The sequence below is a fragment of the Pongo abelii genome, chromosome 7 (genome assembly GCF_028885655.2).
Source record: "Pongo abelii isolate AG06213 chromosome 7, NHGRI_mPonAbe1-v2.0_pri, whole genome shotgun sequence".
NCBI lineage: Eukaryota > Metazoa > Chordata > Mammalia > Primates > Hominidae > Pongo > Pongo abelii.
In genome coordinates, this window is record NC_071992.2 from 96166975 (window position 1) to 96191570 (window position 24596).

At 41.6% G+C, this 24596-nt stretch overlaps 1 long non-coding RNA gene across 1 annotated transcript in view; it reads left to right on the plus strand.

Moving 5' to 3' along the window:
* Positions 1–268: 268 nt before the first annotated feature.
* Positions 269–24596, plus strand: part of LOC129061062 (uncharacterized) — a 42353-nt gene continuing 18025 nt past the window's right edge. The window contains exon 1 of the long non-coding RNA XR_008528046.2: positions 269–1910. This is a non-coding gene — a long non-coding RNA (uncharacterized LOC129061062). The remainder of the gene's footprint in view (positions 1911–24596) is intronic.

The following is a 24596-nucleotide window of genomic DNA, read 5'->3' on the forward strand; positions in this document are numbered from 1 at the left end:
GCCCCAATAGGCTTTCACTTTTCTGCAGGGAAGCACGCCCACTCCGAGCGAACTCCACGTCCTGGTTTTCGTCCTCGCCTGCTTCCCGCCGGCAGCCGGCTGCCTGTAAACACGCGGGGGTCGCAGAAAGAGGCGGCTGCTATTGGAGGAGCCTATCCAGGCCTCCCCTACGCCTAGCTCCGGAGCTGTCAGTTACTCGAACAGTACGAGCGAGATTTTGGCGCCACAGCTGGGAGTGAGGCTTTTGTTCCATAACAAAAACAAGCGCCTGAGTGGCAAGGCTGCCAGCGCCCAGCCCAGCCGAGCAGGCATAAAGGAGCCCGCGTCGCGGATGTTTGTGACCTGTCATTAGAGACAGCTCCCTCAGCTTCCAAACGATCACACGGAGACAAAGTGGCAAGTTATATTTGTACCAGCAAAGACGCTTGTCGAGCCGCGAAGGTGAATACTGTGCACCAGGATCTAGTAAGGGGGCCTGCTTGCTCAGGTGGAAAAACACCAATGAGTCATTTCCAGCGCTTTTTGTCTCCTCTGTCAAAGAACTTCTGTTTTCCCTCTGCAGCTGAAAGGCAACCTTCTGGTTGAAACAAGTTAAATGATGAATCCAAGAGGAAAAACTAGGTGTTAAGATGTCATAATGTAGTTCTCCCGATATGGTGGTCCCCCGTTATGAGTACATAGAGATGGAGTCTGCTATATTATTTGTTTGATGTTTGCACATATGATGCTAAATTAGAACACGTCCAGACCCAGGTTACTCCCTACTATGGAAAAATTCATGTGAAAACCAGAATTCAAAAGTCAGATGGATAGGGGTGAGTGTTCTCATTTCAGAGTCTTTGAGTCTCAAAGCATTCAGAAGACTTGAAAGTCCTCCTCCAAATCAGTAGAGCTGATATCTAAAGTGCCACAACTAAGAATTTATTTATTCAGATTTAGTCTGGTTAGAATGGAAGTACCTTTGAAATGATGAGGTTAAAAGATAGTCATTTACACCTTGGTGTGAATTTGTTTAATTATTTTTCTTTTGAGAGCAGGTTTTCAGGAAGGAAACTAGTTACAACTGAGTTCCTGAAAGGAGACAAATGAACAAAATGGGTGGAAATGAATGCAGAAACACAGTCTAGGTGTCCCAGAAGCCCTGTTTGTTGCTTCACAATTCTGGGGGAACCCAGCTTTTTAAAGAGAGTTTGTTTTGTTTTGTTTTTGCAATAACAGAACTTTCTGCAGTTATGGACATGTTCTGTATCTGCACTAATATGGGAACCACTAGGCACATGTGGTTATTGAGGACTTGAAATGTGCCTGGTGTGACTGAGAAATTGAATTTTTAATTCAGTTGGATTTAAATAGTCACACGTGACTAATGGTTCCCATATTGGGCAGCACAGCTTTAGAGTATTTTAAAAGGTGTCCACAAATCTTCAGGAAAAAAAATTGCATAGTTTGGTGGGCAGCCTCAAAGGTGGCCCACAGTAGTCCCCACCTCCTGGTATTTATGCCCCTGAGTGGGATTCCCTCCTTTTGAGCATAGGCTACAACTAGCAATTTGTTTCTAGCAATAGAACGTGCCCAAAGTGATAGGATGGCACCTCCAAGATTACGTTACAAAGAGACTCCAGCTCCACCTGGAGCATCTCTTTGGCTCTCTCACTTGTTTGCTCTGAGGGAAACCAGCTGCCATATCATCAGCTGCCCTATGGAGCAGCCCCGCTGGCAAGGAACTGATGTCTTTAGCCAACAGCCAGCAAGGATCTGAGGCCCTCAGACCAACAACCATCAAAGAACTAAATGCTGCCAACAACCACGGGAGGGAGCTGAGAAGTGGATTCTCCACCAGTCCCCGCCTAGAGATGACTGCAGCCCTGGCTGACACCTTTATTGCAGCTTTGTGAACCAGAGACACCCAGGTAAGCCATGCCTGCATTGTAGACCCACAGAAAATGTGAGCTAAGAAAGGTGTGTTGTTCGAAATCACTGAGTTTTGGGGTAGTTTGTTACAGAGCAAAAAATTTTGGTATGGTTAGGCTCATTTAAAAGACATTTATACTAGTTAGGGTATCCCCAGGTCCAGAGAAACCTCCAAACATCAGTGTCTAATGCAATAAAAGTTCTGTTCTTTTAACAGTGCCATGTGGGAATTCTGATGGTGGTATGAGACCCAGCCCTTTTTCCTTCAGGTTGTCCTAGGAGTCATTTCCATTCCAGCCAGCTGGAAGGGGAGACAAGCAGAGTGGCTTCTATGGGGAGCAGACTTGGGGAAGATGCATACCATTTCTGCCTATGTTCTACTGGCCTTGCTTAAATGACCACCCCAGCCTGTAAGGCAGACTGGGAAATATAGTCCAACTGTGTGCCCAGAATGAAGCCAAAGCAGATTTGAGGATCAATCAGCCCGTAGGTTTTGCCAAAGCACAATATTTTTTGAGGTGGGTAAGCCCCTTGACAAGAACAGGCCTTCATGGCTTGCCAAACCCTGGGATCATGCAGACAATAATCTCTTAATAAATAATGGTAGGCTGGGCGCGGTGGCTCACGCCTGTAATCCCAGCACTTTGGGAGGCCGAGGCAGGTGGATCCCGAGGTCAGGAGTTCAAGACCAGTCTGGCCAAGATGGTGAAACCCTGTCTCCACTAAAAATACAAAAATTAGCCGGGCACAGTGGCAGGTGCCTGTAATCCCACCTACTTGGGAGGCTGAGGCAGGAGAATTACTTGAACCTGGCAGGTGACGGTTGCAGTGAGCTAAGGTCAAGCCACTGCACTCCAGCCTGGGTGACAGAGTGAGACTCTGTCTCAAAATAATAATAATAATAATAATAATAATAATAATAATAATAGTAATAATGATGACAGAACTGGAAAGAGACTATTATCCCCATTTCGACATGTGAATTCACCAAAATTGTCAGATTATTCTAGTCCCATAAGTTCCCATGACTCAACCAAAAGTCAATCAAAGCAAAGTTGTGTGAAGAAAGTTATGGCACAGTTCTGGAAATGACAATGGAAAAATCAGGAAAGGATTTTTCTTTTCTGTCACCTCCCACAAAAAAGCTGTGAACACATTAGCAGTGTCTTCTCATTCCTGCATCTATCCTCTGAAACCCAAAACAACCTCTAATTTACTTTCTATCTCTGTGCATGTTCAAATGAGCATGTTCTAAACTACAGAGTGTGATTGGTGTGGAGTTCCACGAGCTGAGGCATCCCTTAGATGTGATTGCAAAGGCATCTGTAACATCTGTTGCTTTGGAGGCTGACTGATTTTCTGGCAGCTGCCCCCAATGTCACTGTCAGTCTTAGGGTTCATAGTGAAAGGGGAAAAAAAGAAAAGATTGGTTTTGTTGATTTCAATTGTTTTAAATTGAGGAACTCATGTGTTAATACATTTTTGCTCCTATATCAATACATTTCTGAAATGTCACTCCTCCCTTTTATCACCCTGGTCACCTTCCACCCACCTCCCTTAATGTTAACCTGTGAGCTTGTTCTCACCCAGTAAAGATAGGAATGTTAACTGAGTATGTGTCTGTCAACATGTGTATTAGCCCATCTTCATGCTGCTGATAAAGACATACCCGAGACTGGGGAATTTATAAAGAAAAAGAGGGTTAATGTATTCACAGTTCCACATGTCTGGGGAAGCCTCACAATCATCATGGAAGGCAAAAGGCATGTCTTACATGGCAGCAGATAGGAGAGAATGTGCAGGGGACCTCCCCTTTATAAAGCTATAAGATCTCATGAGACTTATTCACTATCATGAGAACAGCATGGGAAAAACTCACCCCCATGATTCAGTTACCTCCCACTGGGTCCCTCCCATGACACATGGGAATTCTGGGAGCTACAATTCAAGATGAGATTTGGGTGGGGACACAGCCAAACCATATCAACATGACTTGAAAAAAAGTTTTGGCACCCTGAAGTAAACAACCAAAGCAAAAAAGAGAAAAGAAAGGATGAAAGAAAAGAAGAATGCTTGGCACAAATCCAAAGGCAGATGTCTAAGGAGCTAATGTCACTTAAGCTTCAGGACTCCTCCCTTGTAGGGGTCCTGTCCTAGGCTGAGTGCTGCCCTGCAGAGAGAAGCAGCAGCAGCACCTCTCACATGTGATGAAGCCAGGAGTACTCCCCATGGAGGGGGCCCCTCTATATTCCTACTTTTTAACAGCTTTATTGAGATGTAATACAAATAACATAGGATGTCCCCTTTTAAGCTCTGCAATTCAGTGTTCTTTTTACAGTATATTCACAGAGTTGTTAGTAGATTTTCATTACTGTAAACCCCCACAAAAAAACTGTGGACCCATTAGCAATCTCTTCTCATTCCTGCCCCTAAACCCCTGAAAACCAGACAACCTCTAATTTACTTTCTATCTCTATAGATTTGCCCATTCTGGACATGTTTTTGTTTTTCTTTCTTTCTTTTTTTGAAACAGTCTTGCTCTGTTACCCAGGCTGGAGTAGAGTGGCATGATCACGGCTCACGGCAGTCTTGACTTCATGGGCTCAAGTGATCCCCCAACCTCAGCCTCCCAAGTAACTGGGACTACAGGCGTGTCCCAGCGACCATGCCCAGCTAATTTTTTGTAATTTTAGTAGAGACAGGGCTTCCCCACGTTGCCTACACTAGTCTCAAACTCCTGGGCTCAAGCAGTCTGCCCACCTTGGTCTCCCAAAGTGCTGGGATTACAAGCGTTAGCCACCTCATCCCTTCATGGACATTTCATATAAGTGGAGTCATATAATACACGGTTTTCTATGACTGGTTTCTTTCACATAACATGATGTTTTCAAGGTTCACCCATGTTGCTGCATGTATCAGAGCTTTATTTATTTTTATTGCCAAATAAAAATACAAGGTATGGACATAGCATGTTTTGTTTATCCAGTCATCAACTGATGGGCATTTATGTTGGTTTTATATTCATTTTGTCTATAGTATATTATTTGTCTATATGATACTATATTCATATTTTGTCTATACCCTGCCAGTGGTCCCAGGATTGTGAGTGGGGTTGGCAGACTGCCAGCAATACCTTCATATTCGTCTGCCCCACTGTGATAACTTGTGTTTGGCAGCTGCCAGGGAGCACTTGGACCCTATCTTTTATCCCTGGAAGAGTATCTGAAACTGAGGCTGCTCTGCACCCTGTGCAGGGTCCATTAGGACCATGTTTCTAGGCATCTTGCTCCCTAAACCCAGGACCAGACCAGCAAGGGCAGAATATGGGGAAGAGGAAGAGGTGCAAGAGCCTGGCCAATGCTTACTAGCTGCCAGGGTATTCACTGCCAGTACCATGCCAACTATGATCAAAGAGCTGGAGTTCTCTGAAGTCTTGCTTGAGCAAGAAGCCTTGTCTGAGCAGGAAACTTGAGGAGGTTGTAAAAGTGACATTGCTCACCAACTATAAGGAATTTTTCTAAACTATTCATAATTTTTTCAAAAAAATGTGGTCGGCCAGGTGTGGTGGCTCACATCTGTAATCCCAGCACTTTGGGAGGCCGAGGTGGGTGGATCACGAGGTCTGGAGATCGAGACCATCCTGGCTAACACAGTGAAACCCCATCTCTACTAAAAATACAAAAATTAGCTGGGCATGGTGGCAGGCGCCTGTAGTCCCAGCTACTCAGGAGGCTGAGGCAGGAGAATGGCATGAACCCGAGAGGCAGGGCTGGCAGTGAGCTGAGATTGCACCACTGCACTCCAGCCTAGGTGACAGAGCGAGATTCCTTCTCAAAAAAAATGTGGTCAACCATGATAAAGGAAAAATTAGATTATCTTTCTACTTTTTCAATGAAAAATTATATTACAAAATTGTCATAGCAAGAGGCAATAAGAAAGAATACAGAGAGGAGTGATTTCAGTGAAAATGGTGGAGTAAGGTGCTCTAATATTTTACCTCTCCATAAAAGCAAATAAAAAAACTGGCAAAAATGATCAGAAGCAACTTTTTTCAACTCTGGAAATTAACTAGAGGCTTGCAGCCACCAGGCAGTGTTTATTCAAGGAAAGCACTGAATCTCAGTAAGCTTTGTGGCATTTTAACTAACTCTTGGACCACACCTCACACCCAGCTCAGAGATGCCTGTGAAAGGAATAGCCGGCATTCCTGGTATTGGAGTGACTATTAGAATAAAACTCATTTAAAAAGAATTGTAATTATTTTCCCTTTAAAAACATATGTGGTGGCTCCATGGAAGACTGCTCAAAAGGCTTGTCTTTATTTCACTTGACCTGGAACTCACCCAGTCCAAAAGCTGTGTGGGGGTAGGGGGAGCATTTGTCAAAAGCATTTACAGGCAAATGTTTTAGTGTCTGCTGCCTGAGGTGATAAATAGTTGCTACAAACCAAAAAGTTACGAAGAAAAGGCTGGGAAATGTTATGTTCATGAAGGCTTTGAAAAGTACATGCATATTCCTGGGAATCTAGAAGCCATGTCTGCCCAGGAAAGACCTATCAAGACCCTAAGCTCTGACTTCTGGATGACCTTGAAGCTTTGCACAAGAAGGAAGTGAAGGCTAAGGCAGAATTGTAAACTGCCTGGCTAAGCATTAAAGTCAGGCCCCAACACACAGAGTCTCTTGGCAAACACTGTAATATTTTTGGTCTCAGGCATTTGAGGAAATCTCTGTCCAATTATTGTTCTAACAGAACAGAGACTTCTATGGTCAAACATGACAAAGAATACAGACTTTACAGAATTAGTTTATAAAAATCATTCAACAAAGAAATGAAAATGAAATGAACAGCAGCAACAATAAACCCTGGGGAGAGGAGAGAATTTATTTTCCAGAGTTTACACATAATACTCAAAACATCCAGGTTGCATCAAAACAGTTATGAGCTATACAAAGAAACAAAAAATGTATGGCTCAAACACAGGAAAAAAATCAATAGAAACTATCTCTGAGGAGGCCTAGGCATTGTACTTACTAGAATACTCTTTAAATTAGTTACCTGAAATATATTTAAAAAGCTAAAGGAAACAATATCTGAAGAACTAAAAGTGTCAGAATAATGTCTTACCAAGTAAAAATACTAATTAAAAAGCCAGGTGTGGTGGCACATGCCTATAATCCCAGCACTTCAGGAGGCCAAGGTGGGCAGATTGCTTGATCTGAGGAGTTCGATATCAGCCAGGGCAACATCATGAAGCTAAAAATAGAAAAAATTGCTGGGTGTGGTGGTGTGAGCCTGTAGTCCCAGCTGCTTGGGAGACTGAGGTGGGAGGATTGCTTAAGCCTGGGAGATTGAGGCTGCAGTAAGCTGAAGTCATGCCACTACACCCCAGCCTGGGTGACAGAGTGAGACTCTGTCTAATAAATCAATGAATGAATAAACAAATAAAAAGGTAGAAATTTTATTTTTAAGATAACCAAAGAGACATTCTGGCACTCAAAATATAGTAACTGAAATAAAAAAAAATCAGGAGGAGACTATTCCATCTAGATTTAAACATGATTCCAATCATAGATTTAAACAGGTAGAAGAATCAGCAACTTGAAGATAGATCAATTGAGATTATCCAGTCTCAGGAACAAAAGAAAAATGAATAAAGCAAAAAATTAATAGAAACCTTAGAAACCTGTGAGATATGGTCATACACGTAACGCTAGTCCTGGAAGGAGAGGAGAGGGGAGGAGAGAGAGAAAGAGAGAGAGAGAGTATTTTTAAAAATAATGGCAGGAAACTAAAATTTGATGAAAAATGTTATCTATACATCCAAGAAGCTCAATGAACTATAAGTGGGATAAACTAAGAAGATCCATAGAGAGATACACCATAACCAAAGACAAAGACAAAGAATCTTGAAAATAGCAAGTGGAAAACAACTCAACTCTGTAAGATTCAAGAAGGAATCCTCAATAAGATTAATTACTGAAATCTCATTAAAAATCCCAGAGGCTAGAAGACACTGGAATGATGTATTCAAAGGACTCAAAGTAAAAAAAAGTCAACGAAGAATTCTATATCTGGCAAAAGTATCCTTCAAAAATAAAAATAAATGAAGACATTCCCAGATGAACAAAAACTGAGAGTTTGTTGCTAATAGACCGACCCTCCAACAAGTGCTAAAGAAAGTATTTCTGGCTGAAATAAAAGAACACTAGATGGTAACTAAAAGCCATATGAAGAAATAAAGATCTCTGGTAAAGATAACTATATAAGGAAATATAAAATATGTTTAATTTTTTTGTAACAGTTTTTTCTCCCCATTCTGATTTAACTGTGTAAAGCAATGTTTATAAATCTATGTTGATGGACACACAATGTATATGAATACAATCTGTAACAATAACAGCATAGCATGACGGTGGGTGGGGAGAATGGAGCTATGGAGAAGCAAAGATTTGATATACTGAAATTAAGTTGGTATTAATCTAAGCTAAATTGTTATAAATTAAGAGATTAATTATAATTGCCAGGGCAGCCACTAGGAAAATAACTCAAAATATAGTAAAGGAAATGACAACGGAATTTAAATGGCACAGAAGAAAATATCTACTTAACATAAAAGAAGGCAGTAATGGAGGAATTAAGGAATAATTAAGTGGAGAGTGGTGAGATGTATGAAAAAACATGACCCAACTCTATGTTGTCTATAAGAGACTCATTTTAGATTTAGAGATACAAATTGGTTGAAAACAAAAGACTGAAAAAGATATTTCACACAAAACATAACCAAAAGAGAGCTGGAGTTGCTACATTAGTATCAGACAAAATAGATTTTAGTGCAAAAATGCTGCTAGAGACAAAGAAGACACCATATAATAATAAAAGGCTAAGTCCCTCAAGAAGATATAACAATTAAAACTTGCATACACCTAAAAATAGAGCCCCAAAACACCAAAACAAAAACTAACGTAACTGAATGAAGAAATAGCCAATTCAATGATAACTGCAAGAGATTTCTATATCCAATTTTCAATAATGGATAGAGCAAACAGACAGAAGATCAGTAAGGAAACAGAAGACTTGATAGTGTCAAAGAACACTATCAAGAAATTAAAGAAATAACCTACATAATGGGAGAAAATATTTGCAAATTATATACCTGATAAGGATTTAATATCCAATATATATAAAGATCTCTTACAACTCAATAACAAAAAGGCAAGTACTTCAATTTAAAGATGAGCAAAGGATTGAAAGTCTATTTCTCAAATATACATATACACATGTATATACTTGTGTATATGTGTATGTGTGTGTGTATATATATATATACACACACACAAGTGGCCAACCAGTACATATAAAGATGCCCTTCCTTATTAGCTTTAGGAAAATGTAAATCAAAATGACATGAGATGCCACTTCACACCTAATAATGAAAAAAAAAAAAAAGGAAAACAAGTGTTGGTAGGATTTGGGGACATTGGAAATCTTGTATATTCACATAAAAATATAAAGTGGTGTAGTTGCTTTTTAAAACAGTTTGGCAATTCCTCAAAAAGTTAAACATTAAATTATCATATGACCCAACAATTCCTCTCCTAGATATATACACCAAATAATTGAAATCAGGTACTCCAAAAATCTATATGTACACACATGTTCATAGTAGCACTGTTCATAATAGTCAAAGGGCAGAAAAACCCCAAATGTCCATCAACAGATGAATGGATAAACCAAGTGTGGTATATTCATACAATGGAATATTATTTAGCCATAAAAAAGCAGTGAGGTACCAATACATGCTACAATGTGTATGAACCTCAAAAACATTACACAAAGTGAAGTGTAACACAGAAGGTAACATCTTATATGATTCAATTGGTGTGAAATGTCTAGACTAGGTAAATCCATAGAAATAGAGAGTAGATTGGTGGTTACCAGGTGCTGGGAAGGAAGACATTGAGAATAACTGCTTAATAGGTATTAGGTTTCCTTTTGGGGGGATAAGGATGTTCTGGAACTTGATAGAGGTGGTGGTTGCACAACATTGAGAACATACTAAATGAATTGTTCACTTTAAATGAATACTTTTGTATTATGTGAATTTCACCTCAAATGTTTTCTATAAAGGATAAAGTACTGTTACAAGTGACAACATAAATGAACCTTGAAAACATTATGCTGAGTGAAAAAAGCCAGACAAAAGGGACACATATTACATGATACCATTTATATGAAATGTTCAGAACAGGCAAGTCCATAGAAATAGAAAATAGATCAGTAGTTACAGGGAATGGGGAAGGGGAGAACTGGGGCTGACAGCTGATAGGGATAGAATTTCTTTTAGGATGATGGAAATGTTTTGCAATTAAATAGTGGTTGCATGATATAAAAACCATGGAACCATGGAACTATACATTTTGAAATGGTGGCCTTTGTATTATATGACTTTTATCTCAATTTACAAAAAGTATACAGAGAAAAGATGTAGGGAAAGTATATTTTAGAGATACGTCAGGCAGTTAGTTAATAAAGTTATAATAAAATTACAACATTTCCAATATTTGTATTATTTTCAGCTTTTCATTGTCTGTAATGTGTTGTGATTTCTTCTCTTACTCTAAATGTATATACACTTTTGTACCTATCTTGTATTTTTTTTTCTAAGAGGGCTCTCAGATTGATTGCTTCAGGTCCCACAAAACTGGGATGCCGTCCTCGCATTACTAGGTACAGAAATTCAGCTACTCAAGGTGCTACTTGGTGTCACCAAGCAGGCTGTGCACTGCTTCAAGAAGGCCCCTTCTCAACTCCTCTTTACAATTCCCTGCCGTATCCCACCAGTCCTCAAGCCTCCTGAGATGTACCTCCCTTCTCTTCCCACTTCTCCCATCGCCACCACCTTCATTCAGGTTATTATTGGCCACCTAGACTCTGGCAATCACCCGACTGCTCTACGGTTTCACAAAACACTACTTCCAATCACCCTCCAACTGCTACCTGGGAAGATCTTGCTGAAATGCATATTCTCTCTCTTCTTACCTCTGCTGGGAAGGCTTCCAAGGCTCTCATTGCCTGTAGGATAAAAAACAAACACATCCCGTCCTGTCTGTCTAGACCCATCTCATAGATTCCCTTCCCTGATGTGCATCCCCACATCAATAATGCCTAACTCCTCCCCTTCCCCAGAACTTCAAGTATTTTATGTCTCCTGGTATCTTTTGTACAGTTCTTCTGTCATTTAGTATGAAATGTCTCCTCCTCTTCTTGGGAAATTCTTTATCTGCCTATGTCTAGCTCAAGTGTGGCCTCTGGGAAGGTTTCCCAACTCCCTCTACAGTCCTTACACTTTACATTATAGTCATTTGTACAGATATTTTTGTATCTTATACATTAATGTATATGTTTGCAAATCAACTAAAATAATCTGAACTATTTCTGTGGTTGTATATGAGTATATTAAAAAACATATTGCTAGGTGTCCTACAAAAGGACACATGTTCATGTGTTGGAAACTTAGTTGCCATTGTAACAGTACTGAGACATGGGGTCTTTAAAGATGATTAGGCCATGAGGGCTTTGTTCTCATGAATGAGATTAATGCCATTATTGCAGAAGTGGGTTGGTTACCTTGGGGAGTGATAAAGGGATAAAGATGAAAGAATAAGTTTAGACCCTGTTTACTCTCTGTCTTGCACACTTTTGCCCTCTTTCTTCCTTGCCATGTGATGCCCTTCTGCCATGTTATGACACAGCAAGAGGGCCCTCACCAGATGGCCAAGCAGATGCCAGCACCATGCCCTTGGACTTCCCAGCCTCCAGAATCAGGAGCCAAATAAATCTCTTTTCTTTGTAAATTACCAAATCTGTGATATTCTGTTATAGCAACAGAAAATGGACTTAAACACATATATATGAATATATGTATATATATGAATATGTATGATTATATAAAATCATATATATGAACATATGTATATATATGAATTTATGAATATATATGAATCTATATAAAACATATATATGTTTTTGATTTGTTTCCTAAAGAGCTATAAACATATCCAAGGCAGAGATGGTGTCACATCTATTTTAAAAATGTTTTCCTCAGCCGTTACTATATTTTCTGTACTCAGTAGGCACTTACCCATGTGCCAGGGACTCATACAGTGGAGGAAATACTTTTTGAATAAAATTGAATTAAATATTATTTTCCTTAAGGACTTTAGGCCCTGAATAAAGAAACTAGTGCATGAACACAATTAGGAATATTAATATTATAAATAAATATCAAGTAGTTAACTGCAAACCAATTAAATGAGCACTGATGACCTAGACAGTAGAGTGGATTACATCATCATCATCATCATCATCGTCACAACTGTGTAAAGTTAATCAAAGGAAAACTTTCTGAAGCAGAGAGGTGGTAAACAGATAAAGCTAAAGGGTTTTGGTTCAGGGTAAGGAGAGAAAGTGGTTCTTCCTGGGAGTAAAGAGCTTGAAGACTAACAGGGGAGAGAATTTAAAGATCTTCCTGGGAATATGGGAAATTCTTTGATCCCAGTGGGAGGCACTTGGGTATTTTAGTGTTTTCTTTGGACATACTATCTTTTTGTACTGAGACGAAAAGAGATTTAGTAATGTAAGAATTTTTACTACTTTGGCAAAAATTCCCCAAAAGTCACAAATCTCATTTTGTGAGGGACAGGGAGATGGGGACTCAGGTATGCTGAGCCAATTCACAGAGCCAAATTAAAGGAAGGCATGGAAGGCACACCTTGTTTTCCCCTCTTCCTTATTCTTTCTCACTTTCGGATGGAGCAATATGAGGGCTTCACAGAAGCAGCAGGCTCTGCTCTTCCAGGGACCCGCTGGTGGACTAGGAGAAGGGAGTAGATGCTTTGTTGGGCTAGAATTCCAAGAAGACCATGAATAAAACAAGTCACACTCTATTTCTGTGTGAGGCAGGAAGAGAAGGAAATCACCTCTTTTTTTGGCATGCCGATGGAAAGGGGATTTAAATTTCCTTGGGGAAGCATGTGCTTATTTAATAATGTAATTGTAAATTTATTATAGTGTTTTATAGTTTTCTCCCTCCCTAATCCTTCCCTCCCTCCCTTCCTCCCTCCCTCCATTCCTTCCTTCCTTCCTTCCTTCTTTTCTTTCTTTCTTTCCAGAAGGCTTGGTTTGGTGCCTCTCCCTTTCCCATCTTTCTCCTCATGTCCCAAAGCCTGCTTGTACCCAGTGTTCTGAGTACCACAGAAACCACCAGGAGGGCTTGACCCAGCCTTGGATGAGAACAATGACATGCCTGGAGCAGGAGATGCTCATTAGCCCAAAAGAACAAATCACTGATGGGAGAACTAAAATAATAAGATGAGCCAAGGCAGTCTCAAACCACAACATAATCAGCAACTTTAATATTGTATTTCTTTCTTCCTTCAACAAACCATTATATGTATGCTGTGTGTTTGGCACTGTGCTAAGCATTTGAGCGACATTGCTGGGTAACTACAAAGAAGACATTTTTGAGCAGACAGACAATGAATGGATCATATCAGTAATTGTGAAGTTACCACTGTGTGTTACAAGAGAGCTGTTGGAGCTGGAGTGCTGGTGGGTACCGCTCTTCTAGGTGAAGGAGACATCACACACCAAGGTCCTGTAGCCAGGATACATGGCAGGTTGGAGAGACTAAAAGGTGAGCAGTATGGTCATTGCCAGATTTTACTTTTTGAAAAACCACTCTGACTGCTCTATAGATAGGATCCAAAGTAGGAGGGAATTCTTCAGCGGGACACAGGGTAGGTCATGAAACCTGAAGTCTGAAAGCACAGCTATGTCTCAGGAAAGCCTGGAATCTGGCCCCAGAGAGCCTCTCTTTCTCCCTAATTTTTTCTCTCTTTCTCTGTCCCCCATCTCTTCTCTGTCTCCTGTTTCTCTCTCTTCCTCCTTCTTCTTCACCCTGTCCTTCTTTTCTCTCTCTCCGTGCCTGCCCTGTTCTTTCTCTCTCTTTCGAATGCCTGCATTACTCTTTGCTCTCTCTGCCACCCCTGATTAGAGCTTACCTGATCTTCCAGTTCAGACACCCAGAGGAGACTCCTCAGGACCTCAGTGCTCACCTACACATGTCCTACCCTTGTTTATTCCTTGCCAAATCAACTGGGACTCACAACTTGGGGGGAAGAAGATGCGAGAACATCCGTGTAGATTTGGTCACTCACTGCTAGAGTTCCAGAGAAGGGGGCTGGCTAGACTCCCCACATGTTTTTTGTTTGTTTGTTTGTTTTTTGAGACAAGAGTTTCACTCTTGTTGCCCAGGCTGGAGTGCAATGGCGTGATCTCGGCTCACTGCAACCTCCGCCTCCCAGGTTCAAGCTATTCTCTTGCCTCAGCATCCCGAGTAGCTGAGATTACAGGCATGCGCCACCAAGGCCGGGTAATTTTGTATTTTTAGTAGAGAAGGAGTTTCTCCAAGTTGGTCAGGCTGGCCTCAAACTCCTGACCTCAGGTGATCCGCCCACCTCAGCCTCCCAAAGTACTGGGATTACAGGCATGAGCCACTGTGCCTGGACGGTTTTTTACTGATACGAAATTATCGATCTACACGTTCTTATGTAGTGACCAAACCACAGACTTTTAAAACAGCCACGGGGTGGGGGCAGTCCATTACCCTAAGACAGGACACATTTATTTGGCCAAAGTATTTACTTGTGTGCCTCCTATGTACAAGGCACTGTGATAGGTGCTGGAGAAACAAAAGCAGTTCCATACCTTAAATTGCTCATATCCTATGCAGAAGGCAGGTAAGTTAAGCAACAGGCCTCCACAGCCTTGGGCACTATGCAGAATATTTCTTGTCTTTAGTTCAATTTAACTCAATTCATTTGCCATATTACAGGCACAGTGTAAGGGAATACAATGATAAATGCCTGCACTCTACCCCCAAGGAGTTCAGAGTCCAAGAGAGAGACAGATATATCAACAAATATTAACAGTACAGAGTGATAAGCCAAGAGTCTAAGTATATGAATGATTCACAGGCAGGAAAGAGAAGGGAGTGATTGTCCATCGTCCCCACCCCCTCACTGGGAAGTCTTCGTGGAAGAGGTGACACCTACCCTGGACTCTGAAAGGCATTTCAGGTGGTGGAGTTGGGGCACAAAGTCACATAGTGATGAAACTGAGTGGCATGTTTAGAATGATGTTGCTGGAGGGTGAGAGGAGGATGATGGAGGTGAGTGTCTGAGAAAGTGGAGAAGGCAGCAATGGTAAGATTGTGAGGGGCTTTTTGTACCCTGATTAGGACTTAACACAGATGCCAAAGGGCTGGGAGGAGAGACTCATGATTCAGTTTTGGTTGTAGCAAGCACTCCACCAGGACATGGATGACTGATGAAGGGAAGGCCAGAATAGAGGCAGAGAGAACAGTGAGAAAGCTATCACAGTAATCCAGACATGAGACAAGAAGGGCCATGGCGTGCAGATGAAGTGGAGAGGCTACATGTGAGAAAGGCTTAGGAAAGAATTTGAGGGTATCAGTGACTGGCTGGACGTGTCATGTGAAGAGTAGGGAAAAGTCCAGAATTAATCTCAGGTTTCTGCCTCAGGAAAGCTGGGTAGATGATGATACCATCGAGAGAAAATACAGACAGCAGAGGGGTAATGAGAAGGAGAAGAGAGAGGTAGATCAGATCATTTAAATTGGAGGTAGTTGAGCATTTAAGTGGAGATGTTTCAGGAAAAAGTTGGGTATACATGTCTTGAGCAGGTGGAGAAAGCAGAGCAGAAATGTAAATATGAAATCTTCTGGAATTTAGGTGTCAGAATGAAGGGAGAGTTGGAAATCTCCTAAGCAAAGAAGACAGGAGAAGCCGAGACAGAATTTGCTCCCTTAGGATCATTAAAGTGATTACAGATGGAAAAGACCTACACGCCAGGAGAATGGGAGGATTTCAAAACTGAGAGGAGAGTTTTTTTTTTTAAACTTTTATTTTAGGTTCGGGGTACATGTGCAGGTTTGTTATATAGGTAAACTTGTGTCACAGAGGTTTGCTGTACAGATTATTTTTGCAAGGCTCTTGTATTGGTTCGAACCCCGAAAGCGCGCCAACAGACAATGCGAGGCAGTGTGGAGCAACACACTGTTTTAATGAGCGCCTGGGTGCAGCCGGGCTGAGGTCTAAAATGGCGTCAGCCCCAAATGAGGATGGGGCAGGGGCTTTATAGTCTCATGTAAACAGGAAGTGTCTCAGTCTAATGTAACTGCTATGCGGTACCCGGACGGCCTCCCTGTAGGTCTTCAGGGGGTATGTGTCTTCCCGCCAGCTCTCTTCCTGCTTCTGCTATCTTGCCGACGTACGCTGCTGGTGCAAATGGCCTTGTGCCTTGGGACTGAGCCTGAGGAGGAAGGAGTTATTCAACCCCTGCCCAGCTTCCAGGCCCTGGGGAAAGTCTTTCATTCCTGTCTATTTGGTTATAGAAAAAGGGAAAAGGGCCGACTTTCTCAATGACTACTTCAAGTGTGACATGGGGACTGGCGTGGGCACCTTGGAAACAAAGAAAAACTTAATTTTGGGGGTATTCTTGAGAGACGGGTTGGTATTCATCGTGTCGCAGCAGGAGCATCGTCTGGATTGTCTGGTGGTTAACTGTAGTTTCAACAAGACTTTTAATAGCTTTGATTATTAGTGGGATAATACAGGGGGGAGAAATAGGAGGAACCCAATGATGAAGATTACTGTTCCTACCAGCGTTTTAAATCCTCCTAAATTAGAGAACCACCCTCCTAGAAGCTTTATTGGGTCCCATCCTTTCCAGGTTTGGGCTGGTACATGGGATGCTTTTCTGATGTTTGAAGGGATTTCTAGTACTGCTTTTCTGTTATCGTCTATGTGAAGACAACAATTGGAGATGTTAAACTTACCACAGACCCCACCTTCTGCTAATAAGTCGTCTAGTGGTAGCCTGTTTGGATAAATTGCCGTGCTCATTTGTTTTTGTTGTTGCACAAGCACTTCCGGGGCTGAGGCGGTTTGGTTAGTGATTATCTCTAGAACCGCCTGTAGTCTAACTATTCTATTTAGCATATATATGGGAGTGCGATAACCCCATGAACCATCCTCAGCCCAAGTGGCAGGACTGTAATATTTGATGATCTCTGGCGGAGGCCATTTGTCCTGTTGCCATCTTTGGCTTCCTCCTACCTTTAAGGATCGTTTTTTTGTTGTTGTTTAGGTTATTATATACAGGGACTCTGAGGGTGTTGCCCGCTGTTAAAGTTTTGGAGGAAGGAGTAGCCTTAAGGGTGAGCTTGAGCCTGGTGTGATGGATCCAGTGGGGGAGTCCTTGGACTCTCACTGCAGTTGGCATGCTGAGTATCACAGTGTAGGGGCCTGCCCACTTTGGTTGTAGGTTTTTGTGAGGGTCGAGTTGGCAGATAAACAAGTCTGTGCCTGCAAGACAGTTATGCTGAGAGGACAAGGAGATGTTGACGGGGGGGCATGGCCTCATTTCCTGCTTCACGAATGAAAGACTGTGTCTGGACTAAGGAGGGAAGGTAATTCTGGAGTGGCTCAGAGTTGGGTAAGGGTGGAGGCCCCAAGACAAAAGTTTGGCCATACATGATTTCAACGGGACTATGAAAAGAGAGTGCCTTTGGTGTTGTGCAGCGTCTCACAAGGGCAAAAGGGATATAGTATGATACAAGGCTCTTGTATGTGTTTGAACCCTGAGAGCGTGACAACAGACAACACAAGACGGCGTGGAGCAACACACTGTTTTAATGAGTGCCTGGGTGCAGACGGGCTGAGGCCTAAAATGGCATCAGCACCAAATGGTGACGGGGCAGGGGCTTTATAGTCTCCTGTAAACAGGAAGTGTCTCAATCTGATGTAACTGTTACACAGTACCCGGACGGCCTCTCTCTTGGTCTTCAGAGGGTACGTGTCTTCCGGCTAGCTCTCTTCATGCTTCTGCTATCTTGCTGACGCATGCTGCTGGCGCAAGTGGTCTTGAGCCTTGAGACTGGGCCTGAGAAGGGAGGAGTTATTCACCCCCTGCCCAGCTTCCAGGCCGCAGGGAAAGTCTTTCAATTTTGTCACCCAGGTACTAGATTTAGTACCCAATAGTTATTTTTTTCTGATCCTCTTCCTCCTCCTGCCCTCCACCCTCAAGTAGGCCCCAGTGTTTCCTCTTTGTGTCCATGAGTTCTCATCATTTAACTCCCCCTTATAAGTGAGAACATACAATATCTGGTTTTCTGTTCCTGTTAGCTTGCTAAAAATAATGGCCTCCGGCTCCATCCATGTTCCCACAAAATACATGATCTTATTATTTTTTATGGCTGCATAGTATTCCATGGTGTAAATGTATTACATTTTCTTTATCCAATCTGTCATTGATGGGCATTTAGGTTGATTCCATGTTTTTGCTATAGTGAATAGAGCTGCAGTGAACACTTGTGTGCATGTGTCTTTATTGTAGAATGGTTATATACCCAATGGGTATATACACAGTAATGGGATTGCTGGGTTGAATGGCAGTTCTGTTTTTAGCTCTTTGAGGAATTGCCACACTGCTTTCCATGATGGTTGGACTAACTTATACTCCCACCAACAGTGTATAAGCATTCCCTTTTCTGAGAGGAGAGTTTCAAAGAGAAAGTAGTCTGAAGTATTGGTTGCTACAGAGTGACTAAAAAGAGGCTATATAAGGATTTGGCAGTTAGGAAATTGCAGCAAATCTTTACCAGGGTAACTTTACCTGCATTGTCAGGAAAGAGAGGCCAGTTACAGAGTTGGAAGTGAAGAAGCTGAGTTATGAGTACAGGTTGTTCCATTAAGAAAATTGTCTTTGAAGCCATGCAGAGAGAAAGGTCAGTAGCTAGAAGGGGACACTGGGTTTGGGGGGATGGTTTTAGAAGTTAGAGTCTTGAACATGTTTGTCCATTGAGAAGAAGCAGCCTGTGGAAAGGAAAGCTGAAGAGGTGAAGAGATGGAGAGGGATGGATTCTGGACCAGGGTTGGAGACATTAATCTGCAACAACAAGAAGAGCACATCTCCATCTGAAATTGTAAGAAAGGAAATAGATGTAAAAAGGTTTGTGTGTGTGTGAAAAGAAAACTTAGGAATTTTAAGTCCAATGACCTCAATTGCCCAGGTATGAAGAAAGCCATTTTCCAAGGTGAAGGATCAAGAAAGGAGAGAAACAATGAAGGGCAGGCACTGGTTTTGACATCTGCTATGGACATGGAAGGAATGAAACTTGCAAAGTGGAACTAACTGGACATGGAAAATGATTTGAGAAATCATAAATTAGCAGAGATGCCTATCAGCAGCCCAGAGGTCTAGAAGTCCTGCCCATTCTCACACCATTAAACCCAGTACTCACACAATTTGAACCAGATCGTCTAATTCCTCAAAGCTCAGGGCACCTTGTGCTCATGGGGTAAGTATTCAAATTAGATAAATTAATATAAAATCCATGCAAAATGAGTATAATAAAATCCTTTAATCTGTGGACTCTGCCAGCGGTGACTGAATGCAGGTTTTCCAGTATTAGGAGGATGCTGGCTGGCTGTTTAATGTCTTCACCAAAGACTAGACAATGGGAAATGGGCTTAAATTGCAGCCAAGTTTCAATAAGGAAGGATGTTCTATGGAAGAGTAGCTAAACAAATTAATGGGCTCTGAGAGACTACAGAAAACAGCCTGCCCTGTGGAATACATATGTCTTAAGTGCTTTTGATCCAATCCTAGGAACATGGTTTATTTGATTTCTTAAATACCCTTTTAGTGCTATGCCACTGTTGGATTTTAAGCAAAAAGGAATATATAGTAGCACAGCCCATATAATGGAGACAGCACATAGTACTTTTCTCTTTCTTTACTTTTTATTTTACTTTCTTCCATAATAGGCACATTAGAGGTAACTTCTATGTAAAATTATCTGGACATTACATCAAAATAAGTCACATGTAATTATTAATTGTGTCATAGTCCCATCAAGTAAAAAAGATTCATAGACCCTCAATCCTCTATCTAGCCTTGTTGGTTATCACTAGCTTGATTAAAGGGAATGATACTCGTTTGTAAATGCATTTGGCAAACTTATCCTGCTATTGTTTCCATTATTTTGCAAATTACAGACATTGAGATGAAGGCTCTGTAATTTCCTAGTGTTCTCTTTATTCCTGCTTGGAAAACTGGTATTGCCCTGGCATACTTCCACTTTGCTGTTATTTCATTTGAATACAGCAAATTCTTTATTATGATTAACAAAGACTTCTGCTCCATTCCTCTTTGAATATCAGTCTGCTCATGGAGATGTGTTGATTTTGAGCCGTGCTGTCTCCTTGAATCTCTCTGTTTCACTGATCTCAAAGATGTTCAAGACAACAGACACCCAAGTATTCCTAATGACATGTTTTTTTGTGTGTTCTCCATTTTGAATTTGTTATATGTTTAGTAATTTTACCTTTGTCTGGAACTTTTGTCTGGAACCTTTTTCTCCTCTTCTTTCACTTGTCTAATTTGAAATGCCTCCTTCACTCATTACTTAAGAGCCTGAAGATAAGTAAGTGGTCGGGTTTGGTAATCTTGCAATTTGTAAGCTTCTTTGCCCTTTCATATTTTGGGGTTTTTCTTCCTCACATATCTCTCTCAAGATTTTTGCTCAGTGCCAGGTACTTTGGGGATATCTCGAGTAGGCAAATAGCTTTCCTTGAGCACTATACACTTCTAATCCATTAACTAATCATTGCACTGGAATCACATTTCCCAAAATCAGGCTCTCCTTCCTTAAGTCCTGCCTGAATATCTAGTATAATATTCATTAAGCAGTCCTCACACTTAGAGAGTACTAAGTAAATATTTTCCTCCTAAGATCAGTCATATTTAGAAAAAAATCACATTAATAGAGCTCTTCTAGGTAGAAAGTGCTGGAACCAAAAAGATGCATGACTGTGACTTGGGAGCCCATCTTCCATGATCAAATATCAACATGGGAAGTTCTTCTCTTATCCCTCTCCCCCAGCTCCTTTTGTCTCCCCCTTCCCTCGCACTCCTCCCTGGTGTCAGCATCTTCAGTCACTCCTTGTTACTTTAAACCAATTGGGCAAATACTGGGAGGAGTGTACTGAGGATAATAATAGCAACAATAAGAGCTCACATTTCTTAAGAGCCTAACACGTGACAGGCATTGTTCTGTGTTTTACATCCTTTATCTCAGCTAATCTTCTCAACAATCTCATGAGGAGAGTAATACCAGAGAAGTGGACCCTGAGAACTCAGAAAGCTAGCAACTAAGGAGAAGGTTTAGGATTTGAACTCAGGGTGTCTGATTGCACAGCTAGAACTACACTGTGTCTGTGCAGAGGAAGCATCCAATGAATCATGAGCATTTTATGGTGACTATTATTCAGGTATGTATCTTCCATGTATTGAGTACTACTACCACATGCTTAGGCTGGGTTTGACCTCTCATCTCATTTACTTTTCACAATCACCCATGGAATTAGGGTTTCCATTTAACAATCAAGGAAACTGAACCTCAAAGGCATTCTGTAACTTGCCCAGGATTACTCATCAAGTAAGAAAGGGGAGTCCTGAATATTACAGCTAGTCTGCCCTTTTCACCTCTTTTTAGGGTTTGCTTTAGAGAGTGGATTGAATTTTTCCTCATCAGACTGAGGATTCTAATGAGGTCACACTGATAATAGTAATTAGAAATCAATGGCTTGTGTTTCTCCCTTCATAAGCAGAGTCTTGGTCCCTGAGGGTGGATCACGTGGGCTCCCACACATTTCCTCCTGCTGTGAGCTGTTCGTGCTCTGTCAGCCCCTCTGCCAGAGGAAGGTGTATCATACAGTGGTCTGTGGCACAAGAGGAAGAAGGACTCACACCTGTCTTAACCTCAGCAGTGCTTTGTGTGTCCTGGTGCCCTAATGTCTACAGCTGTCTCAATGTTCTTTAAAATGTGAAAAAGCTCTTTCACTTTTTACTTACAGTCCCTCTACTGTCCACGAGATTCGACTACCAGTGCATGAGGACCAGGCCAGGGCTCAATGCCACATGACAAACCCCATTCTGTATCCAGAATCCTCCTCCTGTCCACTGACTAAGAAGTGCATTTGTTCCCTGGTAGATCTCATTGAGCCTGGATCTTTCCTCCTAATGAGCTCCCTGAGGAGACTCCTCTGGTGGGGTCACCTTATCAATTTTCTACAAATATTTTATGCTTTAAATCTCACTTAGACTCAGGGGCAGAGACCCTATCAGCTGCTTTTTGCTTTTCATCTGTCCCATATCCAAACTCCATAGCCCATGGCACCTATTTCCTTTTGGAAAATTGCTCTTGCCCCCAAATGTTATCTTGGCAGAGGGTAATAGTTGCCTCTGACTAGGGAAGCTGCCCTGCCAGGAAGTGAGCGTGTGACCCTGTTTGGCCAGTCGGTACTCCTCTCTGGGACTGTGAATCACGAGTAAGCGACACAAAGATGTTAGAGTTGGGTAGAAATGCTGCCTACTCCTGCTGTGGGTCTTGAGGGCTGGCTCTCACATTGCCCCTAATGCCTGCGGGTTCCAAGCCTACAGCTGATTCTCTGAGCTCCTGACATACTTACAATCACTTACCTTTTATGTAAAATAGTCAGGGTGCATTTCTGTTGCAAACTATTAAGAATCCAGTCTGAAACACACTGAAATTTACAATGTAAATGTGGCCAAAAACATCTTTGTGGCCCTTTGGTCTCTTATTCCCCTCCCTCTTAGCTTCTCCTCTGCTCCCAAACTTCCAAGGGTCTTAGGCTGCTTTCACTGTGCAGGCCCCTCTCATCATGGTAACTTTTAAGCTTGCCCTCTCCAGAGCTGAGAAGCCTGGATTTTTTTTTTCTCCACCTTTTGTTGCAACACATTCTATTTTCTTCCACAAAGGCTGATGACCAGGGCATCTTCATGGCTGTACAAGAATGCCATGAAACCATGTATCTTAAATTACAGAATACTCTTGAAATGAAGTCTCATAGGAACAATATGTGTGTCTAGTAAGAGAACAGCATCTCTGGTCCAAGCCGAGTTTGAAAGCTAGCGTTATGGCTAATCTTGCTTTTCTTCCCCAAGGATATTCATAGGTGCTGATGGTTCTGAATGGGCAGAAGAAATAATATTTGACTGGGTGCCAGAAATATTAGAATCTTCTTCCATCTCTGGCACCACCTCTTTGTGTAGCTTTAATCAAATTACTCAGCCCTTTTGGGTTTATTATTGAAGTTGGAAAAATAAAAGCATTGCATTAGATTTTCTTTAAGTTCCTTTCACACTATGATTTGGGTGTTACCTCTTGCAGTGGTATTTGCATTTTGTCTTCCAAAAGATCCCTAGAATTGATAAATAGTAGAAAGGAGAGCTTTATTGGTGGTATCAGTTTGCAAACTGGGAAGAGATGGTCTTCAGCATGGACCAAGGGTGCTCTCTCTTCAAAGAGGGAAAGGGCAGGTTGGGTTTTATGTCTCTCAGGTTCAGCATCACGCAATAGAGTCCTACACACTGAGCAGGTTTGGGGATAAAGCTATACATGTTTATGAAGGAAGTTGAGCGCATGTGCGATGGGTAAACATACATGTAATATACATCCCACGTTCACTTTGAGGTGGGGTTTCAGCATTAAAATGAGGTGGAATTTGGATCTTTACAGCAAAAGGTGAACTATAGGACACAGACAGTTTGTGTGCAGTCTCTATTAAGCTGGTTGAAACTGGCTTGAGATCTGCAGTTGCTTATCAAGAAAGAATGTTTGTAAGACTGGTCCTCTGTCCAATCAGAGTTACAGTGACCTGGGCTGTAAATCAGAGTTAGGAAGGCTCTGACACTTTGCCTGATAGCTCCTACTGTTAGGCAGTTTAGAAAGAGTATAAATTTTTTCTTGTAGCTGTAGGAATTTAGGAAGTTACCATGCCAGCCAGGCCTGAACCCTTGGCTTATAGGTAACTTTCATTCCCTTAACCATAGAGTCCATCTTAGTTGAGAAAGGGGCATCTATTTTGGTCTCTCAGATCGCGATTATATCAGACGATTCTTGAAGTTTTCAAACTCTTGAGATCGAACATAAATCATTAGTATCTAGAAGTCAAGCTTTATAACAGGCTATCGGAAAAATATTTTTGGTTTGCTGAGATGAAGATGAGAGGAAGGAAAAGGGAAGAGAGGAGAGGTTTCTCCAATTTTACTATTTGTGCTTCCTGGAAATTGCAACTCCACAACCCATTCCTTTTCTCATTAGACAAATAATGCAAAGAGCTTAACTATCACACCAGCATGCTACGAAGGGCTCCCTGGTGTGCTTCAATATTGGACCAAACACAAGACAGATGTATTCCTGGTGCCTGTGTAACATTACAACTCATTAATCAAATGCAGCAACATCAACATCTCAAGGAGTCCATTTGTTCAAAACACAGTAAATGACCACATTTTCCCTTTGAGTCAACAAAAGACTCTGCTTGTCACCTTGCCTGGAGTGGGATGGTTTTTCACTATGTGAGTATCTATCTTTTTATTTCTGTCCCTTATGTTGGTGGGCACATGTCTGTACTGCTGTCCCTGTTACAACTCACCCCAGTGAATGTTAGCTGTGATGCCAGTAGTTACCATCTCTTGACTATTTACCCAACAGATAACAATGCTTACAATG